Below are 27,351 nucleotides of genomic sequence, written 5' to 3' on the forward strand. Positions count from 1 at the left end.
CCCACATACATTGAATAATAATAGGGAGGTTGAGCCACACAGAATCATGTAACTATAGGCTGTAGCTCCCCTTCAGGTTTGATATACCTTGCTACAAGGCATTATGTGAAACTCCAGGTAAATGATGTGGACTTACTAAAATGAAGAAATTCAGCGCAACAATATCTAAATATATTTATTTAGATATTGTCACGCTGCATTTCTTCATTTCATTTACTTTGTTACACATTAACATTGGGAACACATTATATGCTAGCTGCACAATTGTTTTAGGATATTTATTGCGCTGAAGGTTTTCTATACACATATGTGGACTTACTGTTTGTGGCAAATTTGGAGTAAACCTTAGGTTGTTTTTGCAGTTCGGAGCTCGCTTTTATTTTGTTAGTCATAATTGCAGTGTATTTCAGTGCATTAAACACCCCCGGGCATTTGTAAGAGATACCTACTTTTGTCTGCACTTATGATAAGGGTAATTTCTTGAGCACCCCAGGATCCTAAAACCAGGGGTGCTACATGGTGCAAATATTAACTTTATTCTTGAAGCTGGTACATGGCTTCGCCCCCTTCTACAAGTCATGTATCAATGTTTACACACCATGGTTATGGAACAAGGGTTAGGTGTGGTAGAGGAAAGAAACAGGTATCAACCTCATAAATAGAGACTGTATTTTTACAATAGCACACCCAACATTTTGGGGCTGCAGGAAGACATATGCTTCCTAAGGAATCATGTGTCCCTGCTATAAACCCCTGGGAGCAGTTTAATACACTTAAATACACGGCAGGTTTAATTTAAATATGCACACGTGTCACATTGCTATGTTATGAAACAGAAAGGAAGCTAAAAGGTAATGTAGAATTTTGAATAGTGCTAATCCCATGATACCAACATCATACACTATGCATAATGCTATAACCTTAATGTGTCAGTGTGCATTTAAAGGTTCATACAATAGCTGCCTGTTTAATGCACTGCCACCTTTTTTAGAGAAAACAAAGACTTTTTAATTTGCACCAAGTCATGATTGGTTTACTTTTACATTATCTTATTTTATGTAGTTTTTATGGCTTATGTGGTGCTCTAAAAAAAGTATTTTATTTTATTTCTCCTTGATTGACACAAGACATGCTCTTGATTACTAAGACTATAAAATCAAATTAAAATAATTGTAGTTAAAGTTTGCAGTTCTTTCAATTTAGGGTAATAATAAGCTGTAATCCAACTGAGAGCTACATGGGGAGCGAAAACTGTCTGTGATTATGTGTGTCACTGTGCCTTGTATTCTTCACTCTCTCTCTCGCTAGCAGTGACAACATAGTTTGAGGAAGTGATGAGCCTAACAAGCTGCTTGAAACGTGATCCTTGTCGTGAAAACATTCTGCGAGTAGTCTGTTATACACCATGACACCTAAACTAATTTTCCAGTCATTGAACATGTGCATCTGGAAGCAAGGAAGTGAAATTTATTTGTAATCTTAAATCTAAAATAACTGTGCGGTAAATTCCACTGAAGTCTCTTGCTGAACGCGCTATGCACAGCTTCTGGATATGTGCACAATAGCAGTGCTCCAATATCTACCATCAGGAACAGTTACATTGGTGGCCAGGATATTTGTGTGACCTGAGCAACTGCCATGCATCTTTTATATTGAAGTGTCATGTGATTTTTTTTGTGATCTTGCTTAGCTAAGTGATATATAAACCCTTAAAACAACCCATTTCATATATATATATATATATATATATATATATATATATATATATATATATATTTTTTTTTTTTTTTTTTTTTTAATAGGTAATCACATGATCTCTGTTCTCAGTTGCATAAAGTGCTTACAAAGCTAGAGGTGGAGAAACAGCAATACACTGGTCTTCCCAGTGAATAGCTGTGCAGGGGGCATATCAGCACGTCTTGGAGGACAGGCAGGCTGTTCTCTAGGCACAGCCAGAAGAATGGATATGCTCTCACGGCTAGCGTGGTCAGTTTGGAATAGGAAAGCAGGGGGATGAAAAGATCACCAGGTATTTCACACAAAGGAAGCAATACAAAGAGGACTTGATCATTTTTAACACAAGTACATGGTACAACAGACACATATCAGGAATATGAAATGTTGGGGTGACAGTCTTTAAATAATATTTGTCTTTAAATCAACGTAAAAATGTAATGTGATCAAATAATGTACATCACAGTTTCCTTTAGATCTACCAAGGCATACCATACGAATTAGAGATTTAATGGATTGTTTAGGTAGACATTTTCTTTACATAGTTTTGAAACAAAAATTAAAGGAAATTAAGCAATAAAATGGTATTATAATATATATTGTATTATATATAATTAATACATACATTCTTTCTATTACAAATAAACATTTATGACTTAAATTATTTCAGAACATTCCAGGTTAGCTAAAGAGATACTACAGACAAATTAGTTCCCTTTTGGCTTGCTTTGTCTGTTTAAAAATGTATACTAAGCCATCTGATGAGAGATCAGTCACCCCTATAACATATTAAAGCAGTAGTAAACCGCAGCAACAGCAAAAAAAGAAAAATTGGGCCAAGGGCAGTTTAAGTCATAATGTGCTAGTATGTACCGCATACTGGCAGTTTAAGTCATAATGTGCTAGTACGTACCGCATACTAGCACATTATGTCAGACTTACCTAAAAACAAAGCCCTCCAGCGGAGCACGGTCACCGCTGTAGGTGCTTCCATCCTCACATGGTTTCCGGGTTTGAAGGCTTCTGCAGTATGAATGGCTGAGCCGCGATGACATGACTGTTTGCAGCACAGGGCTCTGAAGGAGCAGCATGGGTATGCTGTTCCTTCAGAGCGCATGCACCATTGACATTTCCGGCATATACGTAAAAACCAACCAACCAACGTAAAAAGGGAATTTACTCCCACTTTAAAGTGTTTGTTACCCTAGCATTTCATATTTCTGACCTTTGTCTGTTGTACCATGTATTTGTATGAAAAGTGTACTGTTATCTTTGTATTGCTTCCTATTTCTAACTAACCACACCAGGGCATTGAAGCACATTCATCCCAGTGTGGTCAGTTTTCTTCTTCACATTCTACTTGGGAGCACAGCCAGTCTGTAATCCAATGGTTAATTTGTGCTGACACACCCCTCTGCACAGCCATTCATTGGGAAGATCAGTGTACTGCTGTTTCCCTGTCTCTGTGTACACACAGTATGCTTTTTACAACACAATGGTAGCAAAACTGCATTGACATTGAAGCTTTTTTTTTTTCCTTGGCACAGCATTTGATTGACAGTGGTGGGAACCCATGGCTCCCATTGCTATCAGTCTGCCCAGGGAGACAGCAACGAGAGCCGTTGCTGTCCTGCACATCGCTTGATCAGATCGGGCTCAGGTACGAATAAGCGGGAGTGGAGTTGGGGGATATTTTGCGGCACAGAAGGTTTTTCACCTTATTGCATAGAATGAAAAACCTTAAGGCTGTAGAACCATTTTAAAACAGAGGTTTGGGCAGCTACATAGCAGATTAGGCTCAATATTAAGAGCTGTAAAGTTATATGCTTGGGTGCCATAAATACACATGCAAATGACACATTAGGAGCGCTCCACTGGGAGAATCGGTGATGGAAAATGATCCGGGGGTGGATCACAGATATAGGAAAAGCATGTAATGACAGGCCACATCTAACAAAGCAAGCAAAATACTGTCATGCATTAAAAAATAAAATATACTTAACAGATAAATCAATAGTTTCTACCCCTTTGCAAAACATTGGTTCTGCCTCATTTTGAATATGCAGTTCACTTTTGGTCACTAATCCTCAGGAAAGACGTTGTTGAATTAGAAAAAGCTCAGCGAAGAACAACAAAATTAATAATGGGTATGGCGGACCGCAGCTATGAGGATCGATTACATAGATTACAGTTATTCACTCTAGAGAAGCGGTGTTCAGGAGTGGATATTACTACAATGTACAAATATATCAAAACTGACTCCAGTAACTGTTATAAATGTGTACTCTAAGGTCCCAGAACAGAACCAAATGGCCATGATTTGAGGTTAGAAGAAAGGAAGTTTAACTTAAGATTGCAGAAAGGGTTCTTTACTCTTAGAGCTTTAAAGATGTGGAAAGTCCTCCTCTAGGAAGTGGTACTAGGTGAGAGTGTTGACAAGTTAAAAAAAAAAAAAACTTGATTGTGATAAATAAAAAAAGAAAAAGAAAATATTGAAAATCACCAGCATACATTTCTTAAGAAACCCTCACATGAGATTACCCTACCATCCTTGATATTGCAGCTACAGAAAGAGTAAGAAATGCCCTGGAATACTAACATTAGTTCCAAAATGTGGTCAGAATGTTTGTTGTCCTTTCAGCTCACAGGAAATGAAAATACTGTATTTCTGTGACCATGTGTTGTGATATGCTTCCTTGCTCGAAATGGCGCATGTAATTTTTTGTGTGTTTTGGTGCACTAAGCAGGTCATTCAAATTAATTAGTTGCTTTTAGGCACTGCATGTTATTGTGAAACATAATGCATGTTAACGTGTCCCAGAGTTGTAAATGGGTCCTTATAGTATATTTCCTTTTTGTTCATTTGAGGAGGCAGCTTTGTTTTAGATAATCACCAACTGGGTATATTGCTATCCTCAGTAGTAGGGAAATGACAGGCTAGATATTATGTATCCTGGTAGTACCCCCAGTTGAAGCCCTCAAGCACATACAGTTCCTCGCAGTCTGTGAATTCAGCTGTGAGAAAACAGATTTTCAAATGAGCAGCCTGTTGGGTTTTTGCCTTAGGGGTATACATATGACTGGCCAGCCTGATGGTCTGCAGTCACCATGGAAGGTGGCTGTGGCACCTGGCAAAGTCCTGCTGAAGGTGCCAGAGGTGTTCCGTCTGCCCCCAACACTTTAGTTTCCATCATTGGAGTAAAACCTTTGAGGTTTGTGGAGGTTCTAGGATTTCCCTTAGTGTAGTGTTACTTGGTGGGGTCAGAGGCCATTGGTCTATTAAGCGTCTGACCCTTTAATGTATAGTTGATGGCAGTGAGTGACTGGTTGGTTACCCTTTATTGTGTTTACTGCTGTTATTCATGTTTGGTTGCAGTGTGCTTGTGAGATCATGTTACTTTAAAAGTCAGCTGAATGGCAGCAACATTTTGAATGCTCATGTTAGGGCATATTGCCCTGTAGATTAATGGCAGTAGACTCCCACAGGAGGTTTGGAAGCTGTTTTATGCCGCCACTTGTATTTCTCAGTTGGCTATGTGGGTCATGGCTTCTGGGGTAGTAGCTAAAGCCGTGGCTAAAATGTTGGTTCAGTACTTTCACTCTGAGTACTTATATCAAAGGAAGAATGCACAGTTACTGAGGGGATGGCTCCAAATGTGTAGATGTATATTCCATCTCTAGAGCCTGCTTGGTCCTGTGTTACTGCTGTGCTGCCATTTCCATCTTTGCAAGCCGCTTTCAGAATGCTTCAGTGCTACTGCTGAAGCCTTCAAGCCACTCACTGAGTGGTCACAAGCTGCTGCTACCTGGACTGCTGCCCTTGGAATGTTAAGTAACCCTCCTAGGGCATCTTACCCTATTCTGTCTCGGTTGCCTGAGCATGTTAAAGAAGGGGGATTCAGGCCTCTGTGATGGGTCTGCAGGACAAGACCCCTCATTTTTAGTCCCAAATGTGGTATACCGATGCATGAGGCTGCAGGAAGGCCATTTTGCAATACCTGTAAGCCATTGCCTGTGGTATCATTCCCATCCCTGGGTTCCCATCTCCCACTCTCAGATTCCCAGGGCAATCAACTTCCTTAGATTCCGTGGTGGTCACATTGGAGGTCTTCATTTCCCACGTGGAACATTACTGTGTCCAGACACAACTGGGTAAAAAATGTTTGAAAACAGAAGGGGGGGCGTGGTCTGCCGCGGCTGGGAGATGGCCGCATAGAGAGAGAGCTCCCGCCGGCCGGATCCCTCTGTGTTGCTACACTACGGAACGGGGTGAGAGGGAGCTGTCACATCATGGGGAAGACTGACCGGACTTCATCCGGTACCCGATCGCGCTCCCCACGGGGCCAGGGTGCGCAGGGGAGACACATAACGGAGCTCTTCCGCTCCCAACAGCAAAGGGAGGGGCCGCAGCCATCTTCATCTCCTTCTCCTGCTGCGTCCCCCTCCGCCCCCCTCCTCCTCTCCACGGCTGCTAATGTGGTTAACCCTTCCTGCTCTGAAATGCAGGCAGCTACAGACACAGTACCTCAACATGATGTCCCCTCTGCCTCACAATCTCTGTCCCTGAGGGATCTTCAGGCTGTGGCTGCTGACATTAAGGCCACCCTGACAGCCACACTCACTGCAGCATTAGGGGACCTGCATAATGATCTAAGGGCCATGGGTTCACGTTTGGATCACGTGGAATCCGCATCCAGGCAAAATGGTTCCGCAATTCTTGATTTACATCATCGGTCATCGATACACGCGTCAACTATCAGAGAACTCCACAGGCATATTGAGGATTTAGATAACCGTGGCCGCAGGCGTAACATCAGGATCCGCGGTCTCCCAGAATCAGTAGAAAATACCGATATTCCCAAGGCAGCAATAGCCATATTTAATAACCTCCTTGGTCGCCCGCAAGCTACCCCAATTGACATCGAACGTGTGCACAGAGCGATCCGCCCCAGGAGGGGAGATGCAGACCCACCCAGGGATATCGTTTGCTGCCTAGTCAGTTACCCGCTCAAAGAAGATATCCTCCGCTGTGCTAGAGACAGAGGGCGCCTTTTGTATGAGGGTACAGAAATACAATTGTTTCAGGATGTATCCAGCACCACCCTACGCCAGCGGCGCGCTTTACGCCCTCTTCTGGATACGCTCCGATCACGTAACATCCCGTACAGATGGAGGTTCCCCTTCTGTCTCTCTGTACAAGTTAGTGGTCGTTCCTACAACTTGCGCACCCCTGAAGAACTGCCCTCTTTTTGTGCCTCCATAGACATCCCGCTGATTGACCTGCCTGATTGGTTTAGCTCCATGAGATTGCCGCTATCCCAGGATTTGGCGGCCGAGGATAATGCTATGGATTGGCGCGGTCAGTCCTCTCGTAGAGGGCGGATGGCCCCATCGACCCCTCCGAGACCCCTAATGGGGGACGCCACGACTACCTTTAGTCCGACGGCCTCGCCAGCACACAGGAGGCCAAGACGCGAAACCTAATGGTCCCTGTTCTTCCCTTAACATTGCTACTTTGATGCATACCCTGCTGAGTACGTTCTACTGTTACTGCACACCTTTTTTCGTCCACCCGCCTCATATGTTCTAATTGCGCACTTGCGCTCTCTGATCAATGCTCGTCGGACTCCTACTTTACCACCTTTGCCACCTTTACTGTTTATCCGTCAAGCTTGCGGCCTGTGTTTCACGGAACTCCGTCTCTGCCCTATGCGCAAATAGTGGGCCTCCACAGCTCCTTCATGCCTTACAGGGGGTTGGGAGTCGGCACCGTTCTAGCTGTCTCGTCCTCATACATGGGGGAACAGTTTCTGGGATCTGCCTTACTAATTGTCACCTAGTCCTCCGCACTCCACAGCGAGTCCTCCGCCTCCAGCTGGTTATCGATTGGTGCCTTCTCCTAGCCTTTTATTTCCTATTACCATCTGGAGGCATCCTGGGCGATGAACATCCTCCGACATCGTCTTGCTGGTATGCTCTGAACTTCGCCCTCACATCTTTGCGGACGTCCTGCTGCTCGCCTGGGGCTGTTCGGTGATGGATTGTTCGCCCCCCTCATCCTCTCCGTGGACATTGGAACGTTTGGCCTTCCCGATCCTATGGCAATGCTCCCTGCTCAATTTGTAATGTATAATTTCTGCGTACCTATGTTAGTGTCTCTAAATTTTGACCGGGAGGTGGTTTTGGGGGAGATGGTTATTGTTTGCGGGGATGGATCACTGTTTTTTTTTTTTTTTCTTTTTTTTTTTTATATCTCTCGGGGAGTGTACATGTTCTTTTAGTCAGTGAATTTGACTGTGTGGACAAGCATCACCTCTTCCCGCTACTGGCTAGATATTTCAGAATGGTACCATGTCATTCTCTTCCACCCGGCTTTTACTTGGCCGAAATGGCATACCTGTGGGCCTGCGTGCCTTTGATCACTCCCATGCTCACTTCCCTCCTCCTCCTCCTCCCCACTCTTACGCCATTCCGAGAGAGGTGATGCTCGTACCCTTTGTTTCCCTGGGGACGCTAGCTACTATCTTGGTGTGGGGGGGGTAGGGGGAGGAAGGGTTTTCTATGTCTTATCTAGTCCCCTTGATACTCATATATTTGTGGGATGATGACGGGCCTTGGTCTTAGGGGGCTTCATTAGTAACAGCTGAACAGGGGCTTATTGATGTTTTATCTGATTTTGTCATGCTCATTCATGTTTTGATATTGTTGACTTGTTATGTTTGTGCCTTGTGCTGTGGTTTGCCTGTAATATATGCAGGGGTCTTCCAATATTCTCCGTTCAGTGAGGTGCCCCTTTACTATCTCACGCCCACCTTGGCGGACTTCTGACATCACTTACATCTCTCGAACCCCGCTCCCTTGTTCTTGCCTTTTGTTTTATGATTTCTCATAGGGGGCTACCGGCCGGCGGATGCGCACTTCCTGGTTTCACGCCGACCTCGTTCCCCACACAGTGAGCTCAGCGAGCTTCCACTGATACTTTTTCATTCGGCTTCTATCCGTATCTTTTTTCTGAGCTTCTTTTCTTTTTTCTGCTCCTCTTCCCTTTCCCCGACCCTTTCCCCTTTTCCTGTTTTCTTTCTCTCACGTGGAACAGCGGGACTGTTCCTCTAGCCGTATACTTTCTATACCCCCCTTTTTTTTTTTTTTTTTTTTTTCTCTCTCCTTCCCCCCTCCTTTTTCCCATCCCCGGATCCTCGGCATACCGAAGCCCCGGACTCAGGCTCCACCTTCCTACAGCCATGCTTTCTTCCGCTTCACAGACGGGACAACTGTCTCTGAAACTTCTTTCACTTAATGTCAAAGGTTTGAACGTACCCGAAAAGCGTTCCATGCTCCTCTCTTACTTACACAAACAGAAAGCGGATGTGGTCTTTTTACAAGAAACGCATTTTCGCCAAGACTCCATTCCAAAGCTTTACAATTTCTACTTCCCCACGGTCCTCCACGCCGCCAACCCCCTGGCTAAGTCTAAGGGGGTTGCAATATTGTTCGACAGACACCTCCAGTTTAATATAAAGGATTCTATGGTGGACCCTGAGGGTAGATACCTGTTTATAAAGGGAGTATTCGCTAACAGACCTATCACATTCGCCAATGTCTATGCCCCCAATGTTCAACAGGTCTCCTTCATGCGCTCAATTGTCTCTGCCCTAGCTGCTTTCCAGGAAGGGTTACTGATACTTGGAGGCGATCTGAATGTCCCCTTAAGCCCTCTGCTAGACTCCTCCTCGGGTAGTTCTTTTCTGCCCTACAAGGCTCTCAGGCAAATACATATACAATTACAGCTTCTACAATTACATGACACCTGGCGTACACTTTATCCCACTGTTAAAGATTATACTTTTTTTTCCCCACCACACAATAAGTATTCTAGGATAGATTACTTTTTTTTGTCGCAACCAGATCTCCCTCTCCTATATGCGGCTACTGTTGAACCGATGGTCCTTTCCGATCATCATCCTATCACCATGACGCTTCGGTTTCCCATCTCGCACCCGCGCTCCAAATACTGGCGTTTGGATGCTTCCCTTCTTACGGATGCCGCTATTGTTCAGGAGCTCCGCTCTAATATGGCTGAATATTTTTCCTTGAACAGCTCGTCAGAAACCTCACCCATCACACAATGGGAGGCCCACAAGTGTGTCATACGGGGTAGCCTCATAGCCCTTGCGACAAGACGTAAGAAAGCCAAGCAGGAGCGTCTGGAGCTCCTCTCAGATAGGATCCGCTCTTTGGAGAGAGTACATAAACGGACTCTGGCTGCGTCGACCCTTTCGGAACTCACGCATGCACGCACACAGCTTCTCACGGAACTGGGTAAAGCGGTTAGAAAAAGATACATTCTTACACATAAGCTCTATTATGAGTTCGCAAATAAGAGCGGGAAATTTCTAGCTAGAGCTCTTCGGGAGAAACGGGCTAGTATGACGGTTCATAAAATCAGAGGCTCTGATGGCATTGAGGCTACATCTAACCCCGATATTGCCGCCCATTTTGAACGCTACTATAAATCCTTGTACAACCTCCCTCCGGAACGCCCCCCCATACATTCGGACAAATCTAGAACTACCTTGATCTCTGAATTTCTCCATCTCTACGGTTCACCCGCCCTCTCCGAGGATCTGGTGCACGCTATGGAAAATGATCTCACCCTACTTGAACTGCAATCTGCAGTAAAACAGATGAAACCGGGGAAGAGCCCGGGCCCTGATGGTTTTTCAGTAGCCTATTATAAATCCTTTTTAGATATACTGGGTACTCCATTTCTTGCTGCTTTTAACACTCTCGCTCAACCTTCAGGGCCGCCTAACCACCTGTTGGAGGCTCACATTACAGTTATCCCCAAAGACGGGAAGGATAACACCCAGGTTTCCAATTATAGACCCATTTCCTTGCTGAACGTGGACGTCAAACTATTCGCGAAGATCATTGCTAATCGTCTTCTTCCCTCGCTTCCCTCCCTGGTTGATTTGGACCAAGCAGGATTTATCCCTGGTAGAGAAGCAAGGGACAACACTATCAAGGCCCTTAATCTCCATCACTGGCTTCGCAGGTCTAACACGCCGGGTTTTTTCCTCTCCTTGGATGCAGAAAAGGCCTTTGACAGGATTGCCTGGGATTACTTGAACGCGTCTTTGGTGGCACTGGGTTTGGGTGAGAAGATGCTCAACTTTATCATGGCCCTCTATTCTGCCCCTACTGCCCGGGTCCGGGTGAACGGCCATCTGTCCAACTCCTTTCATTTACGGAACGGTACACGTCAGGGATGCCCCCTCTCCCCGCTTTTGTTTGTCCTATCCCTTGAGCCCCTGTTGCGGAAAATTCGTTTAAACCCTGATGTTAAAGGAATCACGGTGACAGATAAGGAATATAAACTTGCAGCTTATGCGGATGATATTCTTTTGTTCTTGGCGGACCCTCACATCACTCTTCCAAACCTACTGAAAGACTTTGCCCTTTTCAGATATTTGTCGAATTTTAAAATCAATTTTTCCAAATCTGCCGCCCTTAACATTACTTTGTCTGCGGAGCTAGTCTCTGCTTGTGAGGCCCAATTCCCATTTCACTGGGAAAGGGATTCCCTAACTTATCTTGGTATCCAGCTCACCAGCAACCTTGATGACCTTTACATGAAAAACTTTCTTCCCGCTCTTCGCTCTATGCAAGATGACCTCAATAAATGGCACCGTCCTTGTTTCTCGTGGTTTGGAAGGGCAGCGATCATTAAAATGAATGTACTTCCCCGTCTCCTGTATCTCTTCCAAACATTACCAATTCACTTACCTCCTGCTTTCTTTGCTTCTTGCAAAAGACTGTGTTCACTGTTCCTTTGGAGCCACAAACGTCCGCGTATTGCCTACTCCCAATTAACCCTTTCTAAACTTAAAGGGGGTATAGGATTCCCTGATCTTTACCGCTACTATTGGGCGTGTCATCTTTCCCAGATAGTTGATTGGCACGTTCACACTGCCTCTAAAGACTGGATATCTATCGAGAATGCTTGCTCGCCCTTCCCCCTGGCATCGATTCCTTGGCTTTTGCCGAAACACACGCCACAAGTTCTTCTCACCCATCCTTTGGTGGGACCTACGTTAAAAATTTTCCGTTCGGCTTGTAGATCTGCAGCCATTTCTGACACACCCAACCCCCTGACCCCCATACGCCTCAACCCTGACTTTCCCCCTGGCATGCATAAAGACTTTTTATTGAAACATTGGCCACACAAACAGCTCTTAGTGAAACATTTTCTCCGCAAGGGCAAGGTGAAAACACTCCGAGAATTGCAAGAAAGTCTGGGTATTCGCGAATTCCCTTTCTGGGTATATTTCCAGATCAGACATTATCTGCTCTCTCATAAACCCCCTCATAACTGGCATCGCTCTCTTACCCCATTTGAATCTGCATGCGCGAAGGCTGAACCGCGGAAACATCTGATCTCGGAGATCTACCCACTTCTAGTGGAGAGCCGGTCTTATGACTCCCTCCCCGCATGTCGGGCTTGGAGGAGAGATCTTAATGCTGAGCTGTCGGACTCAGACTGGGACCTGGTCTTTCAATACTCTCATAAATGTTCCCTCAATGTCTCGACACAAGAAAACAGCTACAAAATAGCCTCTAGATGGTACCGAACTCCTTCAAGAATTCATCATTTTAACCCCGCCTTCCCCAACAGCTGCTGGAGATGCGGGACCCCGGATGGGTCCTTTCTTCACATTTGGTGGTCTTGCCCGATTCTTCAACCATTTTGGCTGGAGGTCCATAGGTTAGTAGTTTCTATAAGTTCCTTGCCCTTAGCTCTCTCTCCTGCTCAATTCCTCCTCCATCATTCTTCCCTTCCCAGGGCTCAGTACTTTAAATCATTAGCCATGCACATGATCAACGCAGCCAGACTCTGTATTCCGGTTCTGTGGGGCTCCATTCGCTCTCCCTCTATACGTGAATGGCTCACCCGAGTGGGTAAAACGGCGGACATGGAAGAACTGGTTGCGACTGCTCTCGACACTCCTACGAAATTCTCTCACGTATGGGCCTGTTGGACCCATTTTCTGACTACCCCGGAGTATCGATCCCTCATGGACCAGCCTGTCTGCACCTGATATGGACTTCCCGATAGTGTCATTTAGTAGTATTTGACCTGAGGGTGCTATCATACTCCCCCCTGTGTTACATGCGCATTCTTTCGACGCCGATGACAGCGTATGTTCCACCCACTCCCGTTACTGTTTGTATTGAGGATAAGATATTTTTGACAGTTGTCCCCTCTCTTATTTTACCCTCCATATTTGCTTCCCTTCCTCCCTCCCCCCCTCCCCTCCTTCCCTTTTTTTTTTTTTTTTTTTCTCTCTTTCTTTCTTTCCCTTTTTTCTCGCCTTCTCCTTTCTTTTCTTTTCATATGCTTACACACGTCTCGGACAATTTTTCCAATAGCACATTGAGTAGGTGGTCAGCATCACCTCTCGCAATTAATCAGCGGTTCCCACGACAATTACTCCTACATTCGCACAATTCCACCATCGTATTCTGTAGTATTGACTTCTACTTAGGTATTGTATTTGCTCGTCTCCCCCCCACAGATTTTTACCGCAAGACAATATGGTAGGAGGCCAAACGTCTCTTTCTTTTTAGCACTTGACAAGCCTACCTAAATATTACAGGCACAACCCTGTCGTGGCCTAGTTCATCCACACTGTTTGGTTTTGCGTTGGACCTCATTTGCCTTTGTATGATACATGCTTTGCTGTATGTCCTATGTACACTTCATCTGTACATTTTCGTGTGATCACTTGTATCTTGTTTCAATAAACTTTGTTTTTTTTTGGAAAAAAAAAAAAATGTTTGAAAACAGAATACAATTTTCCACTACAGCCACCACTTCTCCACATACCCTGAGCCAGGGAACCGGCTCCCAGCAGTTGCTGGCTGTTCTAAACAGTTCACACTCATGAGATCCACTATGAGTGAGCTCTGATGTACAGTAAATGAAGCTTGTGCTTTTTTTTTTTATTTTAATAGGCGTTTATTTAAATATTTTGCAGTTATAAAAAGGAAATTACAGCTATCAACACACAACTTTTTCAATGGCAATAGGCTACGCAGTGCCCATGAAGAAAATAAAAAAACAAGTACATAAGACAACATACAAATATAGATTCAGATAAGGACACAGCACCATACATCATCACACATACATAACATAAAACCATACCCATGCACAAGCTGTCCCCTCCCAATATACCACATATATCCAACAGCATTACACAATATATAATGTTAGAAAGAAATATTAAAGAAAAAAATCGAATTGAATATTAAACAAACAGTTGTGAGGTAGGAGTATCAGCCCATTGCGATGTAGACATGTCGAGGCAGGGCTGTCAAATTATAGTGACTTGTTTCAAACAGGCTCACCCGTGAAGACACACTTGCTGTGGAGGAGAAGCGGCTTTTTTCCATTTAAACTGCACAGCCTTTCTGGAGTGGAAGAAAAGCAATTGAAACATAATGCAACTGTGAGTTTGTGGAACAAAATCATTAGGATGTCTAGAAGGCAGATCTCTGGGATCTTAGGAGCTTGAAAATTCAGGTTGATTTCAAATAAGGTAAGGGATTCACGTCATAAGAAAAATGAGTGAAAGTCTAGAACATATGCATCAGATTAGCATGGGCTTCCCCACATCTAGGGCAGCGGGCCTGTGTTTCAAGGCCCATACAAGCCAGGGGTGTAATGGAGATTGTTGATAAACGTGAACTGAGTATGTCTATCAGCTGTACTGATCACATCTTAAAACAGGTTTCGGTAGCTTCTTCCCAGTCCTCTTCCATTAAATCAGGAATGTGCAGGAACCATTTTTGGTAGATGGAGTCAAATGGATAGACCTTAGTTTGCAAATGACCATAGAAGGTAGTAACCAATTTAGTATGTCCAGAGTTGTACATCAGATGCTTTTATGAGGATACCGATAACTCTACAGTCAGGGCACTAGATTGAGCCTTGATCAACGGTTATTTGTTAGATATGACACCTCTCTTTAAGTGCCTCTAAAGAGATGTAGCTGCCGTTTTCAAAAAAGTTGAGATACATGAACGATGCCTTTTGCGCCACCAAGTTTTATTAGGGTTACCCAACAAGTCTGGGATTATGCCACAAGGGAGTCCTGGGTGAGACGTGATAGAAGTGGAGATAACACTTCTCCTGCAAGCCAGACCAAAAAGCAAACATCCTCTGAAGAACATGTTACATTTTACAGAAACAGATCTATGAACATCATCTTTAAGATTTAAGTGAGAATCTCGGAGGGCTGACATTTAAGTGGTGGAAGGTTTGGGGGAGGTCGAATGCAACCAATTGTAAATATACAGTAAGTGAGTTGAGAGTACATACGAGTCTGCCATCAGCAAGGTTAGCTTATAGTGGTGACTTAGAAAATCGCGGGAGAGTATTATTCCAAATAAATACCAAAAGGATGGAAAGTTGAAATAAGTTTTTAGGGAAGAAGACTGGGGTGGCCCTGATTTTTAAAAGTCAGTAGCGACAGTGTTTACATTTTTTAAAAATATCTCCTGTGTAAATGGGTCATCTGAGACCAAAATTGGAATTCGGCATGCGTGTGCCTGCATGTGTGTACATCCACACAAGTCTGATGTCGTCCTGACATTTAGTAAACCTTACCTCAATCTTACCTCTCTGTATAGGCAATGTATTTTGATATGTGAATTTTCTTTATTTATGTTCAGGACTTAAAAAAAAAAAACAACATACCCCAACTTGCCTATGTTGTTCAGATGAACCCTATGGAGTTTCAGCTAGCGAGTATAAGGCAAACAGCTTTTAACATTGGGATCTTTTTTAAAATCCATGTATTAAATGTTTTCCTGTAAAACAAAGATTTTTTAACCACTAGGCTTTTTATTTGTTATTAAATAAATTTAAAAAAAGACTTAACATTTTGAAAAAAAAACCCAATATTTTCTACTTTCTGTTATTAAACATATAATATAAAAATTAAAAAATATAATTTCTTCATAAATTAAGGCAAAAGTGTATTCTGCTGCATGTCTGGTGAAAAAAATCCCACTAATTACATAATAATTGGTTTGTGTGAAAGTTATAGCATTGTGTATATATAAAGGAAATTTACGTAACTATGGCCCTATACTGGTAATGGCAGTAATCAGCAAATTATAGTGGGACTGTGATAGTGTGGCGGGCAACCTGGCGCTAGCTGACACTTGCTGGGAGGGGCAGTGACACTAAAATAGTGATTAGTGCTAATACTGTACACTGTCATTGTACTAATGACACTGGCTTGGAAGGGGTTAACATCAAGGGGCAATGAAGGGTTTAACTGTGTGCCTAACAAGTGTAATGTGTGTAATATGTGCTTCCTTTACTAATAGATGTGGCTTTTTTTTCTGCCTGCTTTGTGCAATGCCCTGTATTGTTAGTAAACACAGGGCTCTGTACTGTGATTCACTAAACAGATCATAAATCATTGGGCGTGCACCCTATACGCAGAAATGCTGGATCACATACTGTACATGTACATGATCCAGTGCAGTGGGGCCGCCTGCCCCAGTAAAAAGACAGAGGGCTGTCCTTAAGCAGTTAATAGTTAAAAAAAAAAAAAATTCAACATATGAACTAAGAAAAAAAAAACGTCCAAAGTCATTGTTTCACTTTAAGGGTCCTATATTGAGGGCTTCTATTAGAAATGATAACATCCTTGGATCCTCTTTTTTTATCAATAGCATTGTAGAGACATAACACTGGCATAGCTGGCACAAAAGAACAAGGAATCATTCTAAAGTGTGCCAATATTCCTGTTCAAAGCATTAGTCTTCTGCTATCAAAATATATAAGTGATGTAACACTGCTATATAATAGCTACAAAAAAATGAAAAAGTGACATAACTGAATTAAACGTACATAATGAGTCCATAAATGTAAAATCAATCAATTAATATTATGTAATAAAGATTCTTCCATAATTCATGTGTTTTCTTCTTGTGCTGGTATCCCAAACACCATCAAGTGAAACAGTGCACATAACATATAGTGCCACCTCAGTGCTCACAGAACTCTCACCTCAGAGCACATGAAAATGCACTTTATAATATCAAATAGACAAAAGGATTCTTCACTTTTTTATATTTTATTTTGATATGTATATACTTTTTTATATTTTTATTTGCTCTGCTATTGTGGGAACACAATTTGATGTTAGCAGCAGCCACGATCATCACAACTTTTATTTTATTTTCTGCTTGTGTGGTTTTTTTTTCTCTCTCATTATTGAGGCAGCACAGGGGTTTCACTCCTTTAGTCTTCTGCTATCATTTCACATTCATACATCAAATTGTTACTTAATTCTGTTGGAATTATTTGAGTTGTGCAACATTTTTTAGAAACTTTACAAGTTTGTGACAAGAATCTGCTTTCAATAGCAACTAACTCACACATGAGGTTCTCCCTAGTAAAACTGGTGAAAACATTTCAATATAAAGCAAGCCAACAATTCTTTTTTATCATTATATCTTTTATTACATTTTTCAATACAAAAAAAGAGAACAGCCTTGTACTCGTACAATTCACATATACACAAATTCCATTTTGTATTACCTTATCCCCTACCCCACCCGTTCTCCCAGCATCCCCCCCTCCAGATACCCCTGTCCATATCCTATTTCCTAGTTTCTATGTCCTCCCATGTTTTTTCTGTCTATATCCATGTCACTTCTCTCCTACCTTCACTCTCTCTTTCAAATACTCCATCGTACTCTCTCTAAACGTTTCACCTTAAATTCCAACCAATTCTGGATTTCTTTTAGATGTTTTAAAGTCTGACCTACTACTCCACATTTTCCTAATATTTTCGACTCTTTTTATCCAATCATTTATTCTTAGGGGCTCTGGGACTTGCCAAAACTTGGAATCAGACCATTAGCCACTCTGATTAGATGATATTGTACCCTATATTTATGCAATTTCACTGACAACTCAACATTGTGAAATAAACACACCCACAGGTCTTTCTGTATGGAGATCCTAAATATCTCCTGAATATGTTGGATTATCTCCTGCCAATACTCCTGTATTTTAGGACATTCCCACCATATATGTGCCATTGTTTCTTTATTCCCACAACCTCTCCAACATAAACGTCAAACATCTAATTGTTGTTTATGTGCCACGCTCAATGTAATATACCAAACATTTGTAATTAATTTCAACTGTGCTCATATTCATCACCTCAATTTAAATATTTTATTCTTTTGTTGTTCATTCAATTCTGTTTCTAGCTCCTTTTCCCATTTCTCCAAGAACAGAGGAGGATCAATTCCTTCCATATCCACAAGGATCTTATAAATCCTAAAGGTAGTTTGTTTTGGTACTATGTTTACATTCAACAATTTTTCAACTGGGTACAGATCCTCCGACGTCCTTGGTGGTTGTGGGAGCGTTGAAACAAAATGACCTAATTGACAATACCACCACTCGTCAAATGTGAAAAATAAATCTTTTTTCGTCTATCTTGAAAACTGTGCAATTTCCCTTTATCCAATATATCCTTCAAATGTGCGTTTTTATCTTTAATCCATTTCCCGATAATATAATCCTTCCCTGGGGAGAAATACTCTGTTCCTGCCAAGAGAGTCAATATTAACTTATATTTCCATCCCTTTTGCTTGTATATTATATCCCAAACTCTTAAAACTTTCCTTGTCAACGGACTAGTATTCACATCCAATATACGAAATCTATGTGGTATCCAAATAATCTTCTCTAATTGTGCCTTACTCAGAGTCCCTTCCATTTTTACCCAACATTTGCTTTGTGAATTGATTGTCCAATCTACAGTTTGTGATAATATCACTGATAAATAATATTTCCTAAAATTAGGCAGGCCCAATCTCCCATTCCATTTTGCCCTGCACAGTACCTCATACCTATTTCTCGGTTACTTATTTGCCCATATGAATCTAAGTATCATCTTCTTTATTGTCCTAAAGAAAGACCCTGGTAAATGTACTGGGGGGCATATGAAACTTATACAGGATTTTTAGTATTATCACCGTCTTTAACAAATTTATGCAACCTATCCAAGATGCTCCTCCCTTTTAAAAGTCTCCACAACTCGTACCTTATTTCATTTTGTTAATGGGATATAATTTGCCTGGTATATGTCTTTTATTGAAGGAGTTAATGTTATTCCCAGGTAACCTACTTTTTTTTCCCCTCCATGTAAATGGAAAATCTTTTTGTAGACTGCTTCTCTGTCTTTGAGATATTGATTTTTAAAATTTCTGACTTTGAGGGGTTTATTTTCAGATTTCATAGCTAAACTAAACAGGAGCCAACAATTCTGAGGTCTGGTCTAGCCTGTTTTTAGAGCCTGTGGTATGATGAATGTAGTGGTGCTTGCTATTAAACCGCAATTATTGTTGATCATCATGAAAATTATTTCAAAAAGAGAAGGTACTGCTGTGTCATTTTGATATGCCTGTGCTCTATTTTCACATTTTCACAGTAAAAATGTGCATTCCCAGTTGCGATTTCTTCGTGCGATTTACATGCATTTATGCTTGTTGTGCGTAGGTCAGCCCATTTACATGATCGGGCAGTCTTATGTGCATTTGTCACACAAAGAAGCTCATGTACCAGATTTTGGCACTGAGCCAGTCCCATTTCATGCCTGTTGGGAAACATAATTTGAACCTTATCTTCAATCCTCTGTGCTCAGTGGCAGAAAAAGGGGTGGCTCGGGGGGTAACCCACACCTGTCCTCTGAGGAAAAATTCCTGGTCATAGATGATGCAAAAAATTATTTGATTCTCCTATTAACAAACTCTGTGTAGATGGGGGAATCCCTCCTGTTAATGTATTGTATTCTGACAGCAGGGAGAGTTCCCCGCCATCAGAATACATTCATCATTGCTGCCAACTATAGTCAGCGGCACTGATCAAGCAAAAAAAAAAAACCCTGGTTGTACAGAAGAGGATTGAGAAATCGACTTTGGCACAACCAGCCTGCCCATAGCTGGATTGAAATTTGGCCAGTGCCGGCTGAACAGGCCAAATTTCAATCCATCTGTGACCAGCTTAAGAAGACCTTGCCTGAAGTGCAAGGTCCATTTTAAGGTAGTTGTATATGCTAACACAATTTAATTTGTCTTTTTTTATTGCTTCAATTTAATGTATCAGCAATTGTAGGGCAGGCTTGAATGGCTCTTCTACTGTGATAACATTTAAACATACCAATGACACAGAAAGTTATTAGGTCTGAATTTATGTTTGAGTGTCATTAATTCATTTACCCCAAATGTTCATTAACAATGTAAATGTATGCTGATGTTCCAAGAGACAAGGGAGTGACTAATGACTCCTCGCACTAACAACACTTAAAATGAATAGAAACTTAAGATAGCTAATCTTGAAGTAATCAAGACCCTCATTCAGCCTGGCATCGCAGTATGCTCTAAAACAGCTGTCAACTGATTAAAAAAATTACGATATATATAAAAATCACATATAAATATCTCCCATACACACATTTCCTTTGCCCTTGAATGCTTTAGCATGAATCTATAATTATAAATTGTGCTTAAGTGTGATTTACACTGGGATAAACCACAGGCGCTGGCTTACCGTCTCAAAAGATTTCATTGTAATTTAGAGAGTGATCTGCTCTGAACATCACAATCATTATATTAGTTCATATTGGTGTTTTCAATATAATATAGTCAAAATCAAATGTCTGTTGAGATTAAATGTGTTGGCATGCCAACTTCTTCGGGAAGGCATTGCAAACAGCAGCAACATGCAGTAACACATAGCAACCAGTTGGATTTTATCTTTAATCAGTCAAGAGCAATCAAAGATGATTGCTTGTCTTGCTGTGGAATGCGACAGTCTGCACATTTGACTTGCTGAATAAAAGGCATTGTGTTTTGGAATTGATAATTCCAATGTAACTATTGGAAATGACCTTCGGTAAGTCTAGACTGGAACCTACAATAAGAGACGCATGCTTTTTTGAATTTGAATTACATGTATTGATGCCTTTGAATTTATTAAATGTGTTTGAAACTGCACTGGCAGGTGGTTTAATAGCTTGTTCTTATATAAAGCAAAACCTAGCATTCTACTAAGTATTATAAATATTTAAAACACTTAGGCTCCATGCACACTGGCTTAAAAATCGCTGCTTTTGCAGACGTTTTGTGCTTCGCCTATAGAAGCAGCTCATGTTATCCTATGTGTCCATGCACATTAGGACGATTAAGCTCAACATTTAAAGGCAGGAAAAAAAAACCCTTCTGGTTTTTGTTTTTTATTGGAGCTTCCTGGCAAAAAAAAATAATGCTAAACTCTCCTAAACTGTGTCCAAAAACACTCTTGACATGCAGACCAAGGTATACTTTGAAAGCATTGGAGTTGATTTACTAAAACTGGAGAGTGCAAAATCTGGTGCAGCTCTGCATTAAAACCAGTCAGCTTCCAGTTTTCAGCTTAATTAAACAATCTGAAGTTAAAAGCTGATTGGCTACTATACGCAGCTGCACCATATTTTGCACTCTCCAGTTTTAGCAAATCAATCTCATTGACCTTTAATAATGGGTGCAAACCTATGATTAACGGAGACCGATTCTGTATAGTACTTAAAGGGCTTTTCCATGGTAAAATTAGACTTTTGACTAACATCATAAATGTGTTTACTAAATAGCATTTGCACATAAAATACATTTTATTGGGCTTTTTCTTTTTCTTTAAAATTTTGAAATAGTTAAAGTTTTAATATTTCTTCAGTTATAATAGTGAACATGAAGCCCCCCTCCTGAAACATACCAGGCCACATGCCCATGTTGTGGGACAGGGTACCTTGTCCCTACATTAATGAGGATAAGCGCCTTTTCCCCATGAGCCCCCAGATACTGCCCCCTTTCCCTACTCATGCACAAAAAAAATGTAAACCATAAATAAACACCCCATTCACTTTGACAAGTCATTTATTTAAAAAAAGAACCACAATGTAATTATCTGATCATCAATCACATCATCCCCGGATCCAGATCTTCATCAATCATGATAAATGCCAATCGCTGAGACGATCTAATCCTTTTACTACTCCTCAGGGAATGACAGATTCCTGGCATACAGCAGGTTTGTAAACAAGGAAGCTAGGTTGGTCAGTTGCCATTGACCTAGTATGAACATGGCAATATTAGGTCTGTGATGTCAGCCACCATAACCTCTTAGTTTACATTCAGCTGTCAACAACAAATCACTAGGCTAACAGCTGATTGTGCCAGACAGGGATGTATCACTCTTTGCTGGGTAACCAGTGGATGTTGGCTTTTTAACAACCAGCTTGAGTAGTAAGCTGTCACATTTAGCAGTGGTAATAATACTACTCGGTGGACAACCGAATGCCCTGCTTAGGTCACCTGTTTGCCTTTACCAGAGGGCCAAAATTTTGACCAAGTCTACTTCAGTCCACATCCAAAATGCATCCCTACTAGTCAGCATATAGTTTGCCCTCTATGCATTTTCCAGCCACTGTGAAGTCTGTTTTATGCTGTTGTTCTAAAAAATTGATCTAAGTTACTTGGAGACTATACACAACCCACCCCCATTGTAGAAAAGACAGCAATGAAGGCAGTTCTGGGCTTTCTTTTTAAAAAAAGCCTAGAATGCATTTCAAACATAGAGGGAGATTTACTAAAACTGGAGAGTGCAAAATATGGTGCATCTGTGCATAGTAACCAATCAGGTTCTAGGTTTTATTGGACAAGCTGAAGTTAAAAGCTGATTGGCTACCATGCATATCTGCGCCAGACTCTGAATGATCCAGTTTTAGTAATTCTCCCCCACAGTGTTATGAGTGTTTCCTGTATATAGTGCTTATTGCAAAATAAAGCTGTTATACTAATAATGAAATTATTAAAATTGCTTATAAAATAGCATCCATAAAAATTCAATACAATTTACTACAAACCATGATGTTACTCTTTAGCACTTTGTATGGGATGTTGGTGTGAAGAAATGATCACGACAGTGGCAGAAAATGAACTGTTTCAAGGCTTTTATGGACATCATTGCATCCAGCATATTTTTTTCTATGAGTTGTTTACACAGTAGCAATGTAATCTGTGGTGTGTTACAGAACACATGGATCCATTCATGTCAGTCCTTAGTTTATAACTAATATGGGAAATAGAACAGAATTCAGACATTTGAATCCTTGGTAAACCTTTTTTTTTCCACTTTTTGTAGTTATGCCACAGGCAGCCTTTGTGTGGTGAAGTGATAGTTGTGAAAATGTAGTCATGTCACATGATCTTCCCGACTTTGTAATTTAGCTGATGAGAGGTCACTTTACAGTTGTGTTTGTGCTACATCTCTGTTTGAGGCACTAACTGTAAAAGAAAGTTTAGAAGAAAATTCTATAGGCAAGAACACAGATGAATCAAGTACTTCTTGCCTTTCTAATTGTTGTCGTATATTGAGCAGTTAGTGCATGCAGCAAGAAAAATCAGTTGCCGCTTTGCAGGATGGATGCTGAAATAATAAGCCAATCAAAGAACAAAAGAACTGTAACATACTTAACAGCTTGTTTCATAAAGAATATTTACATTATTTTTTTCTGCTGATATAATGGGAAACACAGCTCGGGTAAGACATATGGAATGAATTACTTTAATTTTATAGTCAACTTGTAATGAGACCTTTTCATTGTAATCAACCAATTTCTGTTGAGATGTTTCAGTCTATTCACAGGCTTTTAAAACGCTGCACATATATGCTTTACAAGCAATAATATGTGAATCAAGAACTTTGTACTTTTAGTCAAAACACTTTGCAGGAGTACCAGTGTGGCATGTTTTTAGTTGTGTCAAATGTTCTCTGGGGGTCTAGAGATATCAAAATGTATGTCTTCTTCTGCTGTATTTGCAGTATTTAACGTGCAATCATATGGCTCAGTTATCAACTTGGAAGTGGCTTTTTAGACCTTATCCCCTAATTGTTGACCAGTTTATGGGTTTCGCTGTCTTCTAATATTCATTTTAACTTGATATAAATGTATTATTATTATTTTTTGTAAGCAATAAGGTTTATCAAATTTTTTAAGGGAAAACAAATCCAGTATGCAAGCAATGACGCCTTGTTGACCGCCTCATATAATAACTTGTAAGGAAAGTGCCATATGAAGGTATAAATATCACAATCTTCGTAAACAAAAGGTGTTTATATCGAAGTACTCCATAGGCTATCATTCGCAGCCCATATCTGTATGCCTACCGAAAATAAAGTGCCAATAAGGGGATAATCTGTGGACTAACCTTCAGACCGCTTAATCTCTATTGGAGAATGGTGGGGTTTATTAATATTAGGGTAAATAAAGAAAATTGCAATGGATCTGAAACTGGAAAGAAAAAGAGAAGAGAAAGACAACTTCGAGAATGGAGAGCCTGCAACTGAGTACCCACCAGACCCCCCCCCCCCCCAACACTAGAGCACACTAAAGAAAAATTACAGGAATGGCTGGAGTTTGAAGGACATAGAAAAGTCGATACAAGTGAACCATAACTGCTCTATCTTTAAATATCTGTCGTGAAGCATGGTCGGCTGCTGTTCCATATCCATTATGGCAATACATTCCACCACTCATTCCCTGATTGAGGGGGTAGTGATTTTGTTCCATTGTCTAGGAATAAGGGTACAAGCTGAAGCAATGAGGAAGTAAAAGATACCCTTTTTAAGTCGAGCTATAGACCCTGGAAAAAACAAGCAGGGCAACCTCCAGGGTCTCTGGCCACGGGACTCCTATACCGCCTAGTAAGAAGTTTAAACTTGTGTTCCTGTGTATGGCTCAATACACACAATTTGAAAGTAAATAGGAACGATTTATCCCAATCCTGATCTGAAAAGGGATGTCTCTCTCCCAGTCATGGATGTAGTAGGGAAGGGCCAGGAAAGCATCGTATAGGAGAATGTTATAAAGCTTAGACACCACTTGGAGGCAGTCTGGGTCAAAGAGACAGAGTTAGAAGTGTTTCAACTGAAGATAGTGATGCCAACAACTAGGCCGTGGTTGATCAGGATTAAGAAGCTCCTGCAGAGGTCGTAGTTCAGTGGGACCTACTGTTTTTCTTATCGGGAATGGACCTGATACAGGCCATCCAAGAAATTCCCAACAATGATGGTTGCCCATCACGGGGGTGGGGGGGTCCTACGTGAGATGAGATAGCATATCATTAGACTGTTAAATCCAAGGCCCATAATTTCATTGGGGATAAAGTGGATTAGAGTTGGTGCATAGTCTGAACCCAAGCACCAAGGCCAGCACTACAGGAGAGATCTCTTTCAACGCAAACCCAAAGTTTGCTTTGGTCCGTGAGAACCACAATAGGATTCTGCTGAGAACTCCTGCTATTTGATAGAGCTCAAGATGAGGTAGGCCTGCACCTTTTTCAACTTTCCATTTGGCCAAAATATCATGGCAAAGATGGACATGTTTCCTAGGCCACAGAGAGTGGAGCAGCGCAGTATTGCAGACCAGAAATACAAGCGTGGAGTGTGGATTGGAATTATCTGGAATACATATAAAAAGAGTGGGAGTTTGTCCATTTTGTACAGGGACATCCTCCCCAGCCATGAGTGTCGGAGAGAGGACCACTGGCACTGGCAAAGTCTCCATTGGGTCGCATTTAATAAGAGGAGGTAGTTAAGTTCATATAGTTGATCCAAATAAGTGGGAGATGTGAACCCCCAAATATCTAATAGTATGCTGAGCCAAGTTGAAACAAAATCTGCTCTGAAGAAAGTCTTATTCCCCAGGGCGTAATCAGACATTTAGACAATGAGATTTAGTGGTATTCACTTTGAAGTTGCTAAACTGTCCAAAACGATCCAATTCAGTCAGCAGGGAAGGAAAGGCAATTCTAGGGCTTGAGACATACAAGAGCGGATTATCTGCAAATAAGCTCAATTTGTGACTAAATGTTCCATCCATGAGATGTAAAGAAGGGGTGAGAGTGGACACCCCTGGCGCGTCCCATTTAAAATCTGCACATGAGCAGACAAAAAGCTGTTAACTTTTATTCTGGCCATGGGGTGAGTTTAGGACCTGGACCTCCTTACAGACCATATTGCATTTACAGTTACAGTATTCTGCTATGCAATAGAATTTCAACTGCTAATAAGACAGATATATAAAATGATATATTCACTCAACAGCCACTTTATTAGGTACACCTATTCAATTACTTGGTAACACAAATTGTTAATCAGCCAATCACATGGCAGCAACTCAATGCATTTAGGCATTGGGGGTTAGGTTAGGGTTTACAGAGAATGGTCGGAAAAAGAGAAAATATCCAGTGAGTAGCAGTTGTGTGGACAAAAATGCCTTGTTGATGTCAGAGGTCAGAGGAGAATGGGCAGACTGGTTTGAGATGATACGAGAGGCAAAAGTAACTCAAATAACCACTTGTTACAACCAAGATATGCAGAATACCATCTCTGAATGCACAACATGTCGAACCTTGAAGCAGATGGGCTACAGCAGCAGAAGACCACTTTCAGGTGGCACTCCTGTCAGATAATAACAAGAAACAAAGGCTACAATTTGCACAGGCTCACCAAAACTGTTTAGTAGAAGATTGAAAAAGCATTGCCTGCCCTGATGAGTCTCAATTTCCCTAGAAATGGTTGTGCGTAAAAAATCCCAGTGGATCACCAGTTTTTGAAATACTCAGACGAGCCCGTCTGGCACCAACAAGCCACCTTCGAAGTCACCTAAATCCCCTTTCTTCCCTATTCTGATGCTTGGTTTGAACTTCAGCAAGTCGTCTTCACCACGTCTAGATGCCTACATGCATTGAGTTGCTGCCATGTGATTGGCTGATTAGCAGTTTGTATTAACAAGCAATTGAACAGGTGTACCTCATAAAGTGGCAAATGAGTGTGTACACACACAAATGCACAGACACATTCATAAGGCAGTAAGGCAGCAATTCATAAAAATGTGTACATCCTCTGTGAGCAAAGGCAATAAAGTCATTATAAAGTACATGGACGCATATGTAGAGCTACCCTCGGGAGAGCTGCTACCTAAAAAAGTGACCAGTGAGTGTGTGTATATATATGTGTGTGTGTGTGTATATAATATATATATATATATATATATATATATATATATATATATATATATATATATAGTACATTTCAGGTTTTTTTAATGAGTGTATAACTGGATTATTTTTTTCCCATCTGCTTGGAGTTCAGCGTTCGCTCCAATCCTATTTATTCCTACTATAGTTTATTCCTGCCAGAAATCTAGTACAACTTATTTGCTGCACGTAGACACAAGTGAAGGACTTTGGTAATTTAATAATTATCGCTTGATATCACTGGAATTAATTTTCAGCATTATTGATATTCTTGGTTGAGAGCTACATTAACTTGGGTACTCCACGCTATTTTTTTCCTCCCAAAAGTTGTTTATTTTCCTTTTTGAAACTATGTGTATCTAATTTAAATCTTCATCTTTCAGTCTTCGTTGCCAGATGGTATTTAATACAGCCGGTTGGTTGGTTGGTTGATGTGCAAAT

General features: G+C 41.3%; 1 protein-coding gene across 4 annotated transcripts in view; it reads left to right on the forward strand.

Annotated features, from left to right (window-relative positions):
* TBC1D5 (TBC1 domain family member 5) overlaps positions 1–27,351 on the forward strand; it is a 766,435-nt gene that overhangs the window by 303,215 nt on the left and 435,869 nt on the right. The gene's annotated exons all lie outside the window — the stretch shown is intronic.

The sequence above is a fragment of the Staurois parvus genome, unplaced genomic scaffold (genome assembly GCF_062004578.1).
Source record: "Staurois parvus isolate SC_StPar_1 unplaced genomic scaffold, SC_StPar_1.0 ptg000579l, whole genome shotgun sequence".
Lineage (NCBI taxonomy): Eukaryota > Metazoa > Chordata > Amphibia > Anura > Ranidae > Staurois > Staurois parvus.